The sequence below is a fragment of the Amblyomma americanum genome, chromosome 5, assembly GCF_052857255.1.
Source record: "Amblyomma americanum isolate KBUSLIRL-KWMA chromosome 5, ASM5285725v1, whole genome shotgun sequence".
Taxonomy (NCBI): domain Eukaryota; kingdom Metazoa; phylum Arthropoda; class Arachnida; order Ixodida; family Ixodidae; genus Amblyomma; species Amblyomma americanum.
Genome location: NC_135501.1, coordinates 101,183,560 through 101,199,953, shown reverse-complemented (window position 1 = coordinate 101,199,953; position 16,394 = coordinate 101,183,560). Strand labels below are relative to the sequence as shown.

The 16,394-nt window shown below is 44.6% G+C and overlaps 1 pseudogene; it reads right to left on the bottom strand.

Annotated features, from left to right (window-relative positions):
• Positions 1-16,008: 16,008 nt before the first annotated feature.
• LOC144135633 (U2 spliceosomal RNA) lies at positions 16,009-16,137 on the bottom strand (annotated as a pseudogene).
• Between the last annotated feature and the right edge of the window lie 257 nt (positions 16,138-16,394).

Genomic DNA, 16,394 nt, shown 5'->3' with positions numbered 1-16,394 from the left:
GAGAAAGAGAGCAGATTTTTTAGTGATCAACGCTGGTTATTGACATCTTAGTTTACATATGTTGAAGAAATGCGCAGAAAAAGGACATTTATAGCGAAGGCAAGGCAACTGTTGGTAGTAAGGGTAACGAACTGGATTCCGGGTGAATGCAATTGTGGCAATGTGCGGCAGGATGTCAAGTGGGTGCACGAAATTACTTAGTTCGCGGGGATGCAATGACAGCAGTTGATAGTAGACAGATTTATATGAGGGAGGCCTTTGTCTCGCAGTGTATGTAGTCAGACTGACGTTGTTGATGATTAACTACATTAATTAGTGCTGTTGATGATAACAAATTTTTGTTGCCCAAGGTGATTGGCGGCCAAAGAAGCACAATGGCACAAGGTTTCTTGTGCCCGCTGTATCACAGGTGGGTACCCGGCGGCCCTTGGGACGGAACCCTGCACCTCCCCCATGCGAGGCATATTGGTTCATGGTGGAAAAGAATAGCACGGAGCCGCAGCCAGATGTTTGTTTTGCTTACCATAAAGAACGATAAGTTTACAGAAATATGTAGATCACAATTTCGGGTACTCTTGAATCGCTTCCCAGTGGCCTTCTTCCTTGCCGAGAAGTAAATGCACGGTTGAATTTCACTCGAACTGTTGAGACGTCAGAAAAGAAGTCTGTATTCCCTTTTAACAGAAATCCCACTAACGATCGGAAGAGCTGATATATTTTTTTTATTTTACACGCAGTTTTCTGTCTGTAGTTCTGTTTTTCTAATAGAAGCTTCTAATTTAGTTATGATCTCCCGCGAGCATTTATTAAGAGGAGTACTCACCTTCCTCTTTTTTGAGAATTTGCCTATTATTTTAAATAAAATCTCTCCTTGAGGTTTTCAAAAGTCAGCGTGCACTTATCACCGATGCTGTTCCTCCTTTATATCAACATTTGTATCTGCTGTTCTGAATTACTTAATTCTTCATGGGAAATTACTTAGCCCAATCGCATTAAAAATAAATATGCACTCTGCACAACACAGTGACATGACTTTGCGTACAACACAATATTGCGTATTGCTGCCGTACAGCTGTGGGAAGTGCATGTAAGAAAACTACTATTCAGAAGCACTATTGCACCAACGCTTTAAAGAGGGTGCTGTGAGAACACTTCTATGGAGCGTAATGCTATCATTCCTAAATTTTGAGCTCTTATTATTCTTATTAGTGCTTACTGGGACATTCCGCAGCTGAACATGTATCCCAAGGTATGACCAAGCATAGCGCCGTCTACATCGAAGACGCTGCATTCATCCCTAGAAAAAAGACAAAAATATTACTGTAATGTTACACAATTCATTCTAATCTGTTCTCAGTTTTTTTTTGAGTGCGCAGGCACAGAATGCGAGCAGCTTTTGATTTATTTCGAGAACACAAATGACACAATGAAGTTCTTTTTTGTAAACATAAATTTCATACCGAAGAAATGATTGGCCACCTACATCGGGCGTAACTGTGCAGTTAGCAGTACTGCACGGAAGCAGCGCGTACGGTCAAGAAAAACACGCAGGCACAGGGCGCTGACTAATAACTACATTTAATCTCCCTACTGAGCTTATATAGGCACCAGGTCCGTGAAAACAAGGGCAGAAAGAAACTCCTGCATCCATGAAACGATTTTCTTACCGCTCTCACCCTTCTCTCCAACCATTCACTTTGTCATTTACCTTCAGATAGAAAGCACTTTTTTGCTGAGACTTGCGGAAGCCTTGCTGACAGCTGCATCAGAGAATTTCAGAGAAGCATGAACTTCTATTATCGCCCTTCTGACGGTGTCCCGGGACTTCCGCAGTGTAGTTCCTTATAATTTCTTTTGTGTCCTTTCAATCGTTTGTTCGGACACTGCAAGTACAACAATGCAATCCTAATCATGTAAACCGAGGGGAATTAAGAAATAAATGCAGTCAGTGCAAAGCCTGCAAAACCTGCCTTCTGAAGAACAGCTGTAGTTCGCAAATATCGGGACACCGCACCAGAAGGATTATAATAGAAACTCATGCCATTTCGAAATTCTCTGGTAGCTCTGTGAGCAAGGTTTCCGTACAGCACGACAGCTGCTGTTTCTGAACGACAGCGACAATTTTAATGGTTGGAGGGAAGGGGTGAAGAGAGATTTTCGGGCCGTGGATGCTTAAGTTGTTTTTTCTCCTTGTGCTTTCACAGACTTACTGCCTGTACAAGCCAAGTCATAGCAATAAATGCAGTAGTTAGTCAGCGCCTACGTTTGCATCAATTTTTTGTCTTGTGCGTGTTGATTCCGCGATGTAGTACTCAATACGCACAAAGAACTTGCTGGCCATTACGTAATATCTGTGTAGTCTGGAAATGTCTGAAATTTGGCTATCATAGCATTTATGAGTAGAACGCTTGTAGGACAACATGGGTATACACATATGGAATGAAATTGATGTGCATATGTCGGGCTAGCCTTCGCTTGTCTCTCATTACGAGTTCTTTCTGGTCACCATCTCACCACAACAGTGTTGAAAATGCCTCTAAAAATGCCACGTACCATGATAAAGCAATCGTCAGTTCCATCCAAGCAACACAAGAAGTGAAATCACTGCTACGCCTTCTTCTAAAAACTTCAAGTCAAATGATTAGCATTTCAGCTGAATAGGGCTGTACTGACGCCAGCCGAAATTGTGAATAGGCTTTCAAAAGGTGACAACCAGGGTTTTCTTGATACTCATGTTTCGGGAGTACTTTCAGTGCTCCAGCAAATGGTCGAAAACAAATCACATTGCATATCGGCTGCTGAACAATGGGGTAAGGTTTACTAGAAACTCTAATTTGATAGAAGAAAAATTTGAATACTCTTCGTCTCTTCGTTATCAGTAGCCTCGCATGCTAAATTTATTACAGCTACTTTAAGCAATCCTGGTTTCACGTAAACTAATGACAAGGCAAAATATATTTTACGCGATATTATCCTCCATGGTTTTGCACCAAAAACTAACTGAGGCTCTGCTTTTAAATCCCCCTGCGCGAGACTTTTATGCTACCTTCACTCGCGTGTTCAGTGTAACCGAACCCACTGGTGTGTTTTTACAGTGAATATTTTTTTATGTCTGGACTTCCGTTGGACCGGAAGTTTTAACGCCAGGTGAACATGACTATAGTCACATTGAGGCTGGATGCAATTTCAGGGCGGTAAATTGCTTTCGTATCATTAGTTGCACCTGTAGATGGCAGACCGGAAAAGTTCGTTTAGCGATGAATTTTCATCGCTTACCTTCGCTGCGCTCGGTGTTTTTAGAGAAAGCTGCAAAAATTCACTAGTACTTGGCTAGAGCAGAAGTTTTTGTTTTCAAAGCCAAAGTTTGCATCACAGGCACAGGGCGCTCAATAAAATGGAATTGATGTATTTGCTAGTTTACGACAACCTGAACTGGCAGAATGATTTTCTGCGCAGCAAGCTACAAAATCAGAACTATTCATTTGTGTAGTAAAAATTGTTACGTAAAAAACAGGAATATCGAGCTTATTCCTTAACTGGTAAGCTGATTTTTTTTAAAAATGTGGTTGGAGCTAATTTTTTTTCCACATTCTCTTCATGGAAGTCGAAAACATTCTGTCGTGTCTTCAGAAAAGCACAACAGTCCGCTTACCATCTTGCCGCTTAGCGGAAAACTTTTTCCTTCATTCTCTTCGATTTCCCTGCGCAGAGCTTGAAGTCGAAGTGCCGAATGCAATATTCTGGCACAATTCTACACGCACTGAATGAATACTAAGCCCTGGGAAATTTTCAGACCAAATATAAGCGGGAATTAGGCAAACCATGACTAACAAGTGTGAGATGTGATATTGTATGCGACCATGCCGACATTGTTTTGAAGTCTACTCTGCCTGCATTAAGTACTTTATGTTAGAGCACAAAGAGGGCTCCTTCAGAAATTAGCTCTGGAATGATAATTCAGAATGTTAGAGCTCTTTCCAAAACCGAATAAGCGGTCTGTACCGCGGCAGTTGTAGTGAGAAGTGCAGGCTATGTTATCTCTTTTCTTCATATTCATATTGGTGTTTGTGCAAAATTCTGACAATGAAATCCACTGCAGGACTAGGGGTTGTTTACGTGAAAAAAAATAAAAAGACTGCGGAATAATGTCGCCCTGTGGCCATTTTATAGCAGGGAATAAAACTTTTTGTCACTAATTTTTTTGTTGTGTCGAAGTGCAAGAGGACACGTGCATTCTGGGAGCCGTTTTCAAGCAATTGTTAACAAGTTGTTAATGACTATCAAATCAAACTTAAGATCGAACAAAAATTTCTCATCCCCTGAAGTATTGCGTATGTGCATAGGCATTGTTTGTTTGTGCCCGAGTGAAGTATCTTTAAGTTTTATGAAAATACGCCTGTTTCGTTCACGTCGAGTGAGCGGATATGGTGTCAGGCCTACACATAGCCGCACCATAAGTAAGCGGGCAGGTAGCTCTTGTCATTTCCTTCACCTCCTAGTGCATAACTTTGCGAGCGTAAGGATAGGCAAGTACCAGTTAGATAGACTTCATACTGAAGTATTATGTCTCAGGTGTTGTCACCACAAAAGCGAGCGTGCGCACTAGTGACGGGTAAACTTCTCCCGCTTCTTCAAGCATCAAGTTCGTTTACTTTTCAATCTCGAGAAAGAATTATGAAATGTTCATTTGTCTAGAATTGTCCTGCCTAACACCAAGCCACGTAGATATCAGTTTACTGTTGCCGTTTGTTTTTTTTGTAGATGCATTACTACACCAATTTTGTTCACCAGAGAGAAGGATAATTGTTGCTTTTTCCCGGTGCTGTACGGTAGCGTAAACCGCACCTTCGAGATGGAAGTGAACCGGGCTCCCTCTTGACATAACGTGAGGCGGAGGCGCATCTGCAGATTTCTGGAAAACAGGGAAAGGCAAATGAGATTCGGATCAGAACCCGTGTCATTTGCTTAGTTCCAGTGCAAACTGCCCTAGGCAGGTACCGATGGCTAGTGCTGCTCAACCATTTTTGCTCCTCGAAAGACCTGCCTCCCAAGAAATGATTGCGTAATCTTCTCGTCACGCTTGAGCTCATTGCATCCGGGCTCTTATAGATTGCGGTTACACTAGGGGAAATTGCTCGTTGTGGTACGGCGCAAAGGGCTGCTCGTTGGCCGCGAGTGCGTATGGCTTCTAGGAGAGGATATTAGATTGACCAGATAATTCGCGGCTGGAAGTCAGGGTGATTGCGCCTTTGGTTGAACGTTTTTTCTCTAGCTGATGACGAGGATACAGGGGTGAGGTTCACTCAGTGTCCCGCTTTTCTGTTGTGTTGTTTGGGTTGTGCTCGAAAAGAAGTTACGCTTGCTAGTTGCTGTTCTTGTTTTCGTGAAACGGAGTACTGAAAACAAATCAAACGCCTCCTACCGTCTTAAAGTGTACCAATTCGCGAATGCGAACTATATTTACAGATGCGCAGAAAAGAAAAGAGACCTTGATCGAAGGAACCAACAAAGATATAATTCCACAAAAAAGGGGAAGCAGAGAAACAAAATGCATTTTAAATTATTTCCAACAATCCCAAGCGTACGCAAGGAAGGGGTTTTTCTTCATGTAAATTGTTTTCAAATTATAATTCATGTTGCGCTACTTGCGCCGCTCTCGTATCGGCCACGTAGAGGAGTGTCGTAAATCATTGTTGTTGTGTTGGGTCCACATCAAAAGCATGAACGATTTCGAGTGCCTTTAATTTTTTTTAATTTACGGATGCTCTCAGCCAGAACCAAGAAAGCAGTTGCGGAATGTTTGCAATAACAATTATTACACACTTGAAAAAGTAAACAAATCAATGAAAACATACAATCACCTGTTGTTTGCAGTGTTAGCATATAGAATGCACAATACAGAATGCTTTAGGAGGAAATAATTATACACTTTTAGAAAGCCTGGAACAGAAACAAATCATAATTCAAGTGCGTGTGATAGATAGCTAGCGCTGGTGGCAGGATACAACAAACACTTTGCCAAAGCATTTTTAAACGATACTGGTTCACTAAAGACGACAATTTCATTTGGCAACTTGTTCCGCTCGTCTATGGACAGAAGTGGAAAAGAATACTTGAAGCAATCGGTTCCATACTTTAATGGTTTGATGTGTTTCGAATGTTTTGTTCTTGACTGAGAAATAACAGCTGGTGTGATATGTTTTATAATATCTATTTGATAATTATCATTCAGGATACAAAAGAACAAAAACACTCGACAGAATTTCATTCGTTGACTCAATGTAACGATCCCAGCTTTGTTTCTGACTATTGTAACAGAGTTAATGCTAGTGTAGTCACTATACACAAATCTAAGCGCGTTCTACTGAACCACTGAACCCGCTCGCATTTCTACATAATTTTTCTGCTACAAGGTAGCCCAGACGTGACTTGGATACGTTAAGAGCGGCATTATCGTCATATTATACGCAAGGAGCTTCACATTTGGCGCCACATCAAATAGATTCTTTATAAATGTTCAGAGTTTAAAATTTGCCTTCTTGCAAACAGGGGCCACATGTACCGACCAATTAAGGTAACTAGTGAGCTAAATATCAAAATACTCATAATTTTTTGTTTATGTTGTTTTCCTTCCTCTAAATTAACGGTGTCGAGTTTGTAAACAAAACACAAAGGGTGTGTTCTAGGTGCTACCCGAATGAAAACTTTTTGTCCTTATTTTTATAGCTAATTCCATAGCTAAATATATTGATTGCTGGCCCGTAAGCTGGCTCGTTGGTTACATAGCGAAGAAGCGCTCCTCAGGCTTCGCTGCATTTATTTTACTCCGCATCCAAAAGCTACAGTGCAGAAGTATGTGGGCCGCGGCTCAAGCAAGACCGCATTTTGAGGTATGAGGGAGAGGTGTATGAAAAAGTTTTTTTTCAGGTCTGTGTTCTCGACAGGGCGCAGTGAGAGGTATGGAGGCTTAGTGTGTGTGTATTGGACAGCGCACAAATTTCTGAATGAGGATAGGCTAGGATGCTGTTTTCGAATTCTTGCGCACAGTAGGGCCCTCACGTTGTGTGCTGAACCAGTTGCTCTGCACCTGACAGTCGAAAACATGGAAGAGAGAGTGGTGTATGTTCAAGCAGAAATACAAACAAAGTACTCGAAGCGGAAACAGCAGTGCCACAGTAGGTGTGAACAGGTGGTTGGCCGATGACATGTAGTGGGCAGGGGTGAAGGAGCCAAGCACGGTAGCAATAATGTCGGACCGTATCTTCCCCCACTCTTCGAAAGTGGCCTATAGTGGAAGTAGCTTATAACAGGATATTATAATGAGAACTTTTTAATTCTTTTCATAGTATTCCTGTTTTAATGACAGTTTTCATGAGTGTTTTTGGTACTGCTATCTCTTGGCTTGAACAGTTGATACGCACGCATATATTCCCGCAGAATATTTTGGTTTGTATCCTTAAAAAAAAGATTTCGTAACAAAGTTTGCCATATACAGTAAGTGTACTACATCGGGCACATTTATGTAGAACTGAAAATGACGTCATTCAACCAGCACTAGGATTATACAGATATGCTTTCAAGAGAGGAGCTTCTATTTAGCTTTTTTGTTAAGTACGAAGATCCCTTGAATGAAGTGTTCAGGTGGTTTTCAGTGACATCCTCTTCTCACTTTCGGGACGTTGAGATAACGAGCTAATAGCCGCGTTCAACTTACGTTCCCTTTTAGGACCCGTAATGAAGTCATGGATAACAAAACGCTTTGATTAGTGGCGAGTCAATGTTCGCTGCAGAGGTTAACAACGTTTTAATTTGAATTTAAGCAATCATGCACAGAGCGATTTAGGGGTATCTAGCGGCAAAAGTCGGGTGAAGTCGTACAACCGAGACTTACCCTGCAACAAAATGTCTCCAGAATACCGGTGCTATTCTGTTCTCCGCCTCTCATGTTCTGATCATCTAGTACGGGTGCCTTGAAGGCTCAGTGTTTTTCTTCAGTGAAGAATAAATTTTCTTCTTTCGGGAACTGAAACTGCGTTGACGCAGCCACCTCCACGTTGCACCTGTAAAAGCAATACCTTAGGGACATCACGATATCAGTGAAGACTGAAATGAAAGCAGCTGTCAAAACAAACCAAGAGCTCCGGACAGGCGGTCTCGAACAGGTCGGAGGAGAGAGAGGGACAGCTGACAAGACAAGCTTTTTGAAATAGCTGAGAGACATGTTCAGCTGTTTGCAAAGCTTCATTACACCCGGAAAAATCTTGCACAAAAGCTGTAGATAGGCTGAGATACTTCGCAGCCCCAGATGTGTCATTCAATTGAATTTATCTCTTCAACGCTTTTACACAGCAAACATTTATGCCATACAAGCGATGTCAAAAAAAGCCGTGTCATTATGCAAGAGCTTGGGCGTTTCATCAGAAGAATGTTAATGGGCTCCTGGCCACTTCAAAAATTTATCTTAATGGGGTAAATAGCCATATACCAAAGACCAGAAAACACATGCGTTTTGCACAAACATATCGTCTGTGAGCTACGCCGTCTGTTGGGCTAAGTAAGTAATTCCCACAAAGAACAGCAAACCATAGCGCCGCTTTGGCTAGAAACGCCACCACGTAAATATTTTGAACGTTTAACTAAGAAAAACTAAAATCGAATAGCAGCCATAGTTGTTTCTTGTGAACTGGGCGCATTTGATAAAACTTTGAAGACAGCACTCGCCAGTTGTAATATTTTAGTCTCGTCAAAATGTGCACATTTAATTTCTGCTGATATGCTCGTCGGCTGAATTTCATATTGGAGTGGGCGGAGCAGTAAAGCATGGTGAAACAATAGGAATATTGCAAAAAACGAAAGCAAGATAAAGAAATTATGCACATAAGCTCTTTTCTGTCACTTGTTTGCTTTGTCTTTCTATTTTGCCAGAGATGCTTCAAACCCAAAGCGAGCAACACTTATGAGAAGCTCTATACCTGAGAGGAAAGTAAGAACGGAGGTTAGGCTGCGTGCATTGACCCTCGGTTTTGTTCATCAGGATAAAAATTACATTTCCGAAACAAAAGAGCTAAGCAGCCATATCTTTCAGCTGCACTACCAGCTTTATTGCCACTCAGTACCACGTATTAAGAATTTATTTTCCTGCAGGGAACCTTTAGCGAATGGAAGCGCCCGTGTATCGCCGGTTTAATCTGGCTGCGCAGACAAACTGCTCGAATGTATAAAATATTGCATCGACTTGAAGGGTGTGGCCAGAGAGTAAACTGCTTCGCATCACACTTCCATGAAGTTTTTCTGTAGCAGCTAGTATTTGCCTCTCGGTTGAAACAACTAACGATAAGCAAAAGCCACAGCCACCGAGGATGGAATTCTCGAGCACGACCAGATGCTGGGCTTCTAAACTGCTCTTTCGGAAACGGTAATCAATCGAGCGCTTTGCGTGCTCAATTTGAAAGTGAACTTCACCACAAGGCGAGCTCAATCCGGCGAAGTCGCGGATAAGGCCACGGCTATGGCTTCAACTGCGCCTGCGCGCTAGTTACCCAGGCGCCCGGGAGAGGCGCTGTGCGAAGCGCACGCACAGGCAGACTAAGCGGAGCTGCGTTCAGCGGCACCGGAAGTATATTTTCATTGGGTGGAGAGGAGGGGCTGGAAAAAAGTTGCTTTTTACGGTTTTTTGTTTATGAACCTAAAAAAATTCACACATTACAATGCGGCTTTCCACTCAGAAAGAACACTCTGCTATTTCTTGCCCTTATCTGTAGTGCGCGGCAATTTCTACTAACTGCCACCACTCGTTGTACAGTTTGGGCCACAATCTCTGTAGGCTCATTCTGCACGTCGCCGCTCAACCAATTGTTTCTTAGTCATCTACATCTTAAGGATGGAGCATCGTCCGCTCTCTTGTACAGCAAATGAACCAAATTTTAATCACATTCACTTCGTCCTCTAAGATCTTTATTTGTGTGGCAGTGGTAGTGTACAGTGCTTACTATGACGCGCAGTACTGCATTGGGCTCCTCCCTCTGTCTGTTGCATTGCTGCAAAAGGAGACCAACCCAAGACAGGACTGCCTGTCTGGCGTGGGAAGCTTCGGCTTACAGAGTCCAAGTGAGATTTGCTGCTTCCATGCGGTTGGAATTTCTCGATAGCTTTCAGCCTTCATAAAAGCTTCATTCACACTTCCAGCGTTGTCCCCTTTTTCATACAAATGTCGACGGCACTCACGGCTCAAGACTACGCCCTCTCGATCTCAAACCAGGGCAAGCAAATCGCACAAACCAGTCACGTTGCACGATCGGTCACGTTGGTTTATGGGGGACCTGTAAGTTTCGGCCGAAAGTGACCGGCATTCGTTCAGCGTTGAGTCAACCTAGCGGGATCAATTTCTCGAATTCGTGATTGCGAGCGATTCCACATTGCTTGTTTCATTAAAAGGTGTTGCTCCTCCTGTCCTGTGAGCAGAAGCCGATGTTGGAGCCTTTGCAAATGAAATCAAAGACGTATGATCACTTCTTGTTTTTCGCAACGGCTTCTTCCGTACATATATCTTCGGCGACTGGTTTTTAAAACCTGTGAAATCAACTTTCCGCAATTTTTCCTGAATATGCTTCTCACACAATAGCGCCAGTATAGCAGGTAGGCGAGACTTCTTTTTTGGTTAGAAATGCTGAAAAAACTTATCCGCCAAGCAATCTGTGGGCGCCGGGGTAAGCCCGGTACGAGGATACCAGTCATCGTCTAATGGCTGTTGATCGACGGCGTTCGTGCTATTGGACGAGCTGGAGCTATTTCTGCAGAAGTCGCACCATGCTTAACTGTCTAAAAATGCTACTTTAAAAACTTGTGCACGAAATATTACCATTACGGCCTGTGCCTTGCGCTGCGCAATAACACTGCTTGTGGCCCTATCGAAAAATCTCGTATATACGTTTCATATGTGTCTGTCCATACGAGATTATGGAATATGTGTCATACGTGCCCACAAATGTGACACATACCAAATGTCATACGTATTATATGTGTGTCGTATGTAAATATATTGGGACAGAGAAGCGCTGGGCTGGAATTGAAAAGATTGAACCATGAAACAGCTGCCATACAATTCAGAAAAATAAAAAAAGTAAAAAGTACCGGGCCAAAAAAAACAACCTGCTCATCAGTATTCGGACCACCATCCGCAACATCCGCTGCGCAGAACACTAACCACTACTCCACCACTGCTTCAAGTAGAAAAATTGTGTTGGGCAACTACGCCGAGGGTAACCATATTTTCGAAATTCTAAAAACTGACATGGATACTACTTACCGTGAGCTACACCTCTGTCAATAATCAACGAGCCTCACGATAGCAGTTAAAAGTTAACAATTGAATAGTTGTTAACTAACCAGCTAGTTAGCACGTCTTAGCACTATTCTGATGAACTACACCATCGACAACACTACGCCGCAAAAAGCGCTCTTTTAACTAGAACAACTTATTTTTAAAAATTGTGTAAATCTTAGGTCAAACACCCTGTGTACTCTCTCAGCCTACAGCGATCCAGCAGAGCTACGGCAGGCGAAGCGCGAGCTCGGCGCAGCGACCACCTGCTTCAAGACGCAGATTCAGTTGTTAGGAACACCGCTGTTAACCACCGTCAACACGCAATGAAACCTTGGTTCCAATTAGTGCTGTTACGTTCGGTTTAAGAGCGTGTTTAAATCTTTAGTGTAGTGTGACGCCATTCCGCTATTTAGCGAAATATATTTTAATATGAGTTATATGGTTCATATCACTGAACTTTGACATGAGGCATCCGCGTTGTAATAATAATAATAATTGGTTTCTTGGGGAACGAAAATGACGCAGTATCTGTCTCATATATGGTTACACACCTGAACCGCGCTGTAAGGGAAGAGATAAAGGAGGGAGTGAAAGAAGAAAGGAAGAAAGAGGTGCGTAGTAGAGGGCTTCGGAATAATTTACTTTTATTTGTAAAAAATGCAAATTGCGGGTAAATTCCCCGGGTTCGAACCCGACCGCGGCGGCTGCGTTTTTATGGAGGAAAAACGCTAAGGCGCCCGTGTGCTGTGCGATGTCAGTGCACGTTAAAGATCCCCAGGTGGTCGAAATTATGCCGGAGCCCTCCACTACGGCAACTATTCTTCCTTTCTTCTTTCACTCCCTCCTTCATCCCTTCCCTTACGGCGCGGTTCAGGTGTCTAAAGATATATGAGACAGATACTGCGCCATTTCCTTTCCCAAAAAAACCAATTATTATTATTATAAATTTTGCTGCTTCTTTTGACAGATGTCACGCCAAATAATCAAAGTGTCTCGCTCCTTCTACACGAATCATGTATAAAAAAGCTATTGGAACACAGATTCTTCTAAAAAAACCTACGGTTTAACTACTGTTGAACTTGACTAGAGAGCGAAAGCTGTGGTGTATCGGGCATCTAGACGCGGCTTAGCGCCTGTAATGATGAGTGCGTTCCGGACAACTGCTAGCACCAGAGCTCGTAGAAGCGGCTGCGTTCTCAATGCCGTCCATTACGCCCGTTTATGAACGACTCAGTACAAAACTCGAAGATACGTTTCTAAGCCATCAATGCATTCACTGGAGGCGCGCCATCTGCTGGACCTTCGCAGTACACTGCTTGTTGGGGTTTACATGGGCACCGCGTGATGGCGCTACGACTGGACGCTATGCACGAACGAACTTCATTGGAAATTTACTTCGCTACTCGGTTAATTGGGATTTCCGTAATATTCAAGTTCATAATTTAGTTATTCGCGCGCGCCTCAGTACATATATCGAAGGTACGTTTCGTAAAATTTGTGCTTTCACTATACGCCCCTTAATTCACTCCCAGAGATGGAGAAACCATGAGATGGAGAGAACAGTGACATAATCGCACATCAACGCCCAAACTGAAAAGTACACTGTACCGTTGCTCGCCACAACTGGAATTCGCTATGCGAGATTCCCTCTCCACTGACTGTCGGGGCGTCCAAAACGTGGCACGTAAAAAGATCCGTCATCAACTCCAGCAAGAGCATATCCGAAACCTATGATCGAATGAACAGGATCGTTCACTCGATCTAAGGCACCAACAAGGAAATAATAGCTTGAGCACAGGTACTTATACCTAAGCCCACAGATACCCCATGTCGAGTAACCAGTCTTTCCATCAAGGCCCTTGATGCCCCAGTCACGATGGAAGAAGTCAGAGGGGAACTCGCTTCCATGAAAAAGAACACCGCACCTTGGCCAGATTAGGTGACCGCCCGGCTCCTATACAATCTTCTCGACGACCAGATTGCATTGCAAGGACCCGGGCGGTCGCCTTATCTAGCCCCCGGTGCGGTGTTTTGTAGCGATAGCTACATTACGGTAGCATTTCGAGCATTCAGCGTGGCGGCGCCGTGCCGGTGTCAGCGCCGCTACCCTATGGCTGCGCTGCCACGCTGTCACGTGGTTGGTCACATGGTGCGGAGCATCTGCCGGCGGCATGGCGCCGTGGCTGATCATGTGGTTCGTCACGTGGTTTGTCACGTGACCAAGTTCCACTCGGCCAGCTGTAGCTATCGCGTTACTCCATGTTTAACCAAAGCTAAACCACCGTCATTTTTTTCTAATGGAAGCGAGTTCCGCCGCCTTGCCTTCTTCCACCGTGACCGGGGCATCAGGGGCGTCTTTGAAATATTGGGGCTTATGACCTACCCGATGACCAGACTACATCATTAGTCCAACATTTCAGAGAGAAGCACTGGGATACGGGACTACTGTCACCGTCCTGGAAGCTGGCGGACCTACGATACATACCAGAGCCCGACAAACCCTCGCTGTTAGGAAACCTTCACCCAATTTAACTAACGTCGCGCCTGGGCAAACTCTTCCAGAGGCTCATCCCCACCAGGTTTGCTCGATACTTGGGGGCAACAATCTGCTGCTGACAGCGCAGTTTGAATTCCGGCCGCACAGTTCAACGCAGGACGTCCTGCTATAGATATGAAAAGCCCTTCTTGACAAAGCTCAAAAATTCCAGATCGGGGCCATTTTAGCACTTGATTTGAAAGGCGCATTTGACATCTTCCACTCTAGTATAATGAGTGGCCTAGTTGAAGTCAACTGTGGTCCCAAGACGTACAGCTACATCAGACTTCCTAACATTGAGATAGGCCGTACTCAACCTGGGATCCTTCCGTTCTGGGCCCATCACACTTGGCCCACGAGGAACACCGGAGGGGGCTGTCCTGTCATCTCTGATTTTCAACCTGGCGATTAAGGACCTACTATCCTAGCTTCAGAAAATCAAAGGTGTAGAACACGCCATCTACAGAGGCGACATCACGATCTTGTGTCGCACCGGGAATGGCGCAGAAGTTGAACAGCTTCTCCGGGCAGCAGCCGACGTGTTCCACCAGTATACAAAAATCCGAGGCCTACCGTGCGCCTCAGAGAAGTCGGTATTTCACGTACTCGAGAAGCCGAGACAACCTCTGACCAAAAACATCTCCATCCGCATCGATCGATAAGAAATCCCGAAGGCACCCGAAATTAAAATGCTGGGCCAGTATTTACCAAAAGACCGGCAAAAGACGACCACCGCCAAAACGTTCACAACTAAGCAGCAGATAACCAGGATGCTCAGCCGCAACTGCAACAAGCACAAGGGCATTAAAGATATGGCTCATAATTCGCCTGATGCAAGCATTTTTCGTCTCACGACTAGTGCACAGCACTGCCTAGCTCCACCTCACCCAGTCAGAAATAGCATAGCTGGAACCACTCATACGGGTGGCTTACAAAACGGCACTGTGTCTCCCACAGACAGTATCAACATCGCACCTCATGTTTCTCGGCATCTACAATACGCTCCAAGAAATCTTGGAGGCGCAAGGACTGTCACAGCTCAACCGCATGGCCATCACTGTACAGGCCAGATTGTTCTGAGCAAGGTACACCTCACAGCACCCTAGACTGTCGACCAAAGGACGGAACTTCCTCTATCAATCTTCAAGAAGATATATGTCCATCAAGTACCCAGAAATATGCATCCGACATTTTACGCGGAGCGAAGAAACGTTAGAGCCGGAAGCCTGCGCAAGAAGGGCATGCTCTACGTGCATGCAGCCGGTCCAATCCAAGTGCGGATGACCATCGCCATAACGAATCCCGAGGGCAAACTGATTAACTGCGCGTCAGTGTGCATGTCCATCCCCACTCACGCAGAGGAGGCAGCCATTGCGCTAGCGCTAACTGCCAACTCAAAGGCCAATTTACTGACTGCTTCCCAAATATCGTGCAGAAATATAAGAATGGACTAATTCATCAATCAGGTCTCACACTCTTAGCCAAACGTCCACCGAATCAAGGCTCAATCGTATGCTTTCCAGGGAGCACGGATCACTCGGGTGGGATTGATGCCGCCGACCAGCACACCCGAGCACTCTTATACCGGGATTTCTCCTTAGTCGACGGGAGGGAATGATGCCGAGCACCGGCACGCCCGCGGTTTCTTATACCATGATTTCCTCTCAGTCGTCAAAGCAGAGGAACACATTACACAGCCGATTATCAGTCTTGCCGAACACCCAGAGGCCTGCAGACGGGACAGACAGACATACCCCAAACCTCACAAAACTCTAGAGAAGACTGAAGAACGCGCTCTAAGAACGACTACAATGAGACACTCTCGTAACCACATAAACTCCTCCAAAGATACCCTTCACGCTACAAACCACGTTGTCCACACTGTGACGAAATAGCTACGGCTTTCACATGGTGCGGGCATGACAATTCAATCCCGCTAATGAGAGACAATTAATAATAGTAATTATTTTTTTGGGGACAGGAAATGGCGCATTATCTGTGTCATATATTGTTGGACACCTGACCCGCGCCGTGGGAGAAGGGATAAAGGAGGGATTAAAGGAGAGAGAGACAATTCATAATACTGTACCATTCATAGGAAGTGTAAGGCATAGGAGAGCAAAGAGTGAAAAAGACGCGCCGAGCTAATAAGCACCAGGCCGATCCCGGAGGCAGTGCAATACCGGGCCGACCCGTGACAGAGTGCTTCAAGCGAAGCACACCGCCATATTCCAAAAATAAGTTTAATATCTTAGGTCCAAGGACCCGCTGCAGATATTAAATCAGGTATCATGTATCAGGAGCAGCTGACTGACTGATGTTGCTGAGAAATGGGAAAAGGAAAGACCACGGGCCTGCCTACTGGCTCAAGCCGAGACTCGCTCGCTGCCGCGTGCTGAAAGTAGGAGACCTAAAGGATAGGAGGAAAAGGTAGACAGAAAAGGCGCCGCGCGCTAATAGGCCCATAGGCCCCGGGCCGACCCCGGAGGTAGTGCAATACCGAGCCGACCTTTGCCAGAGTGCTTCTAGCACTCC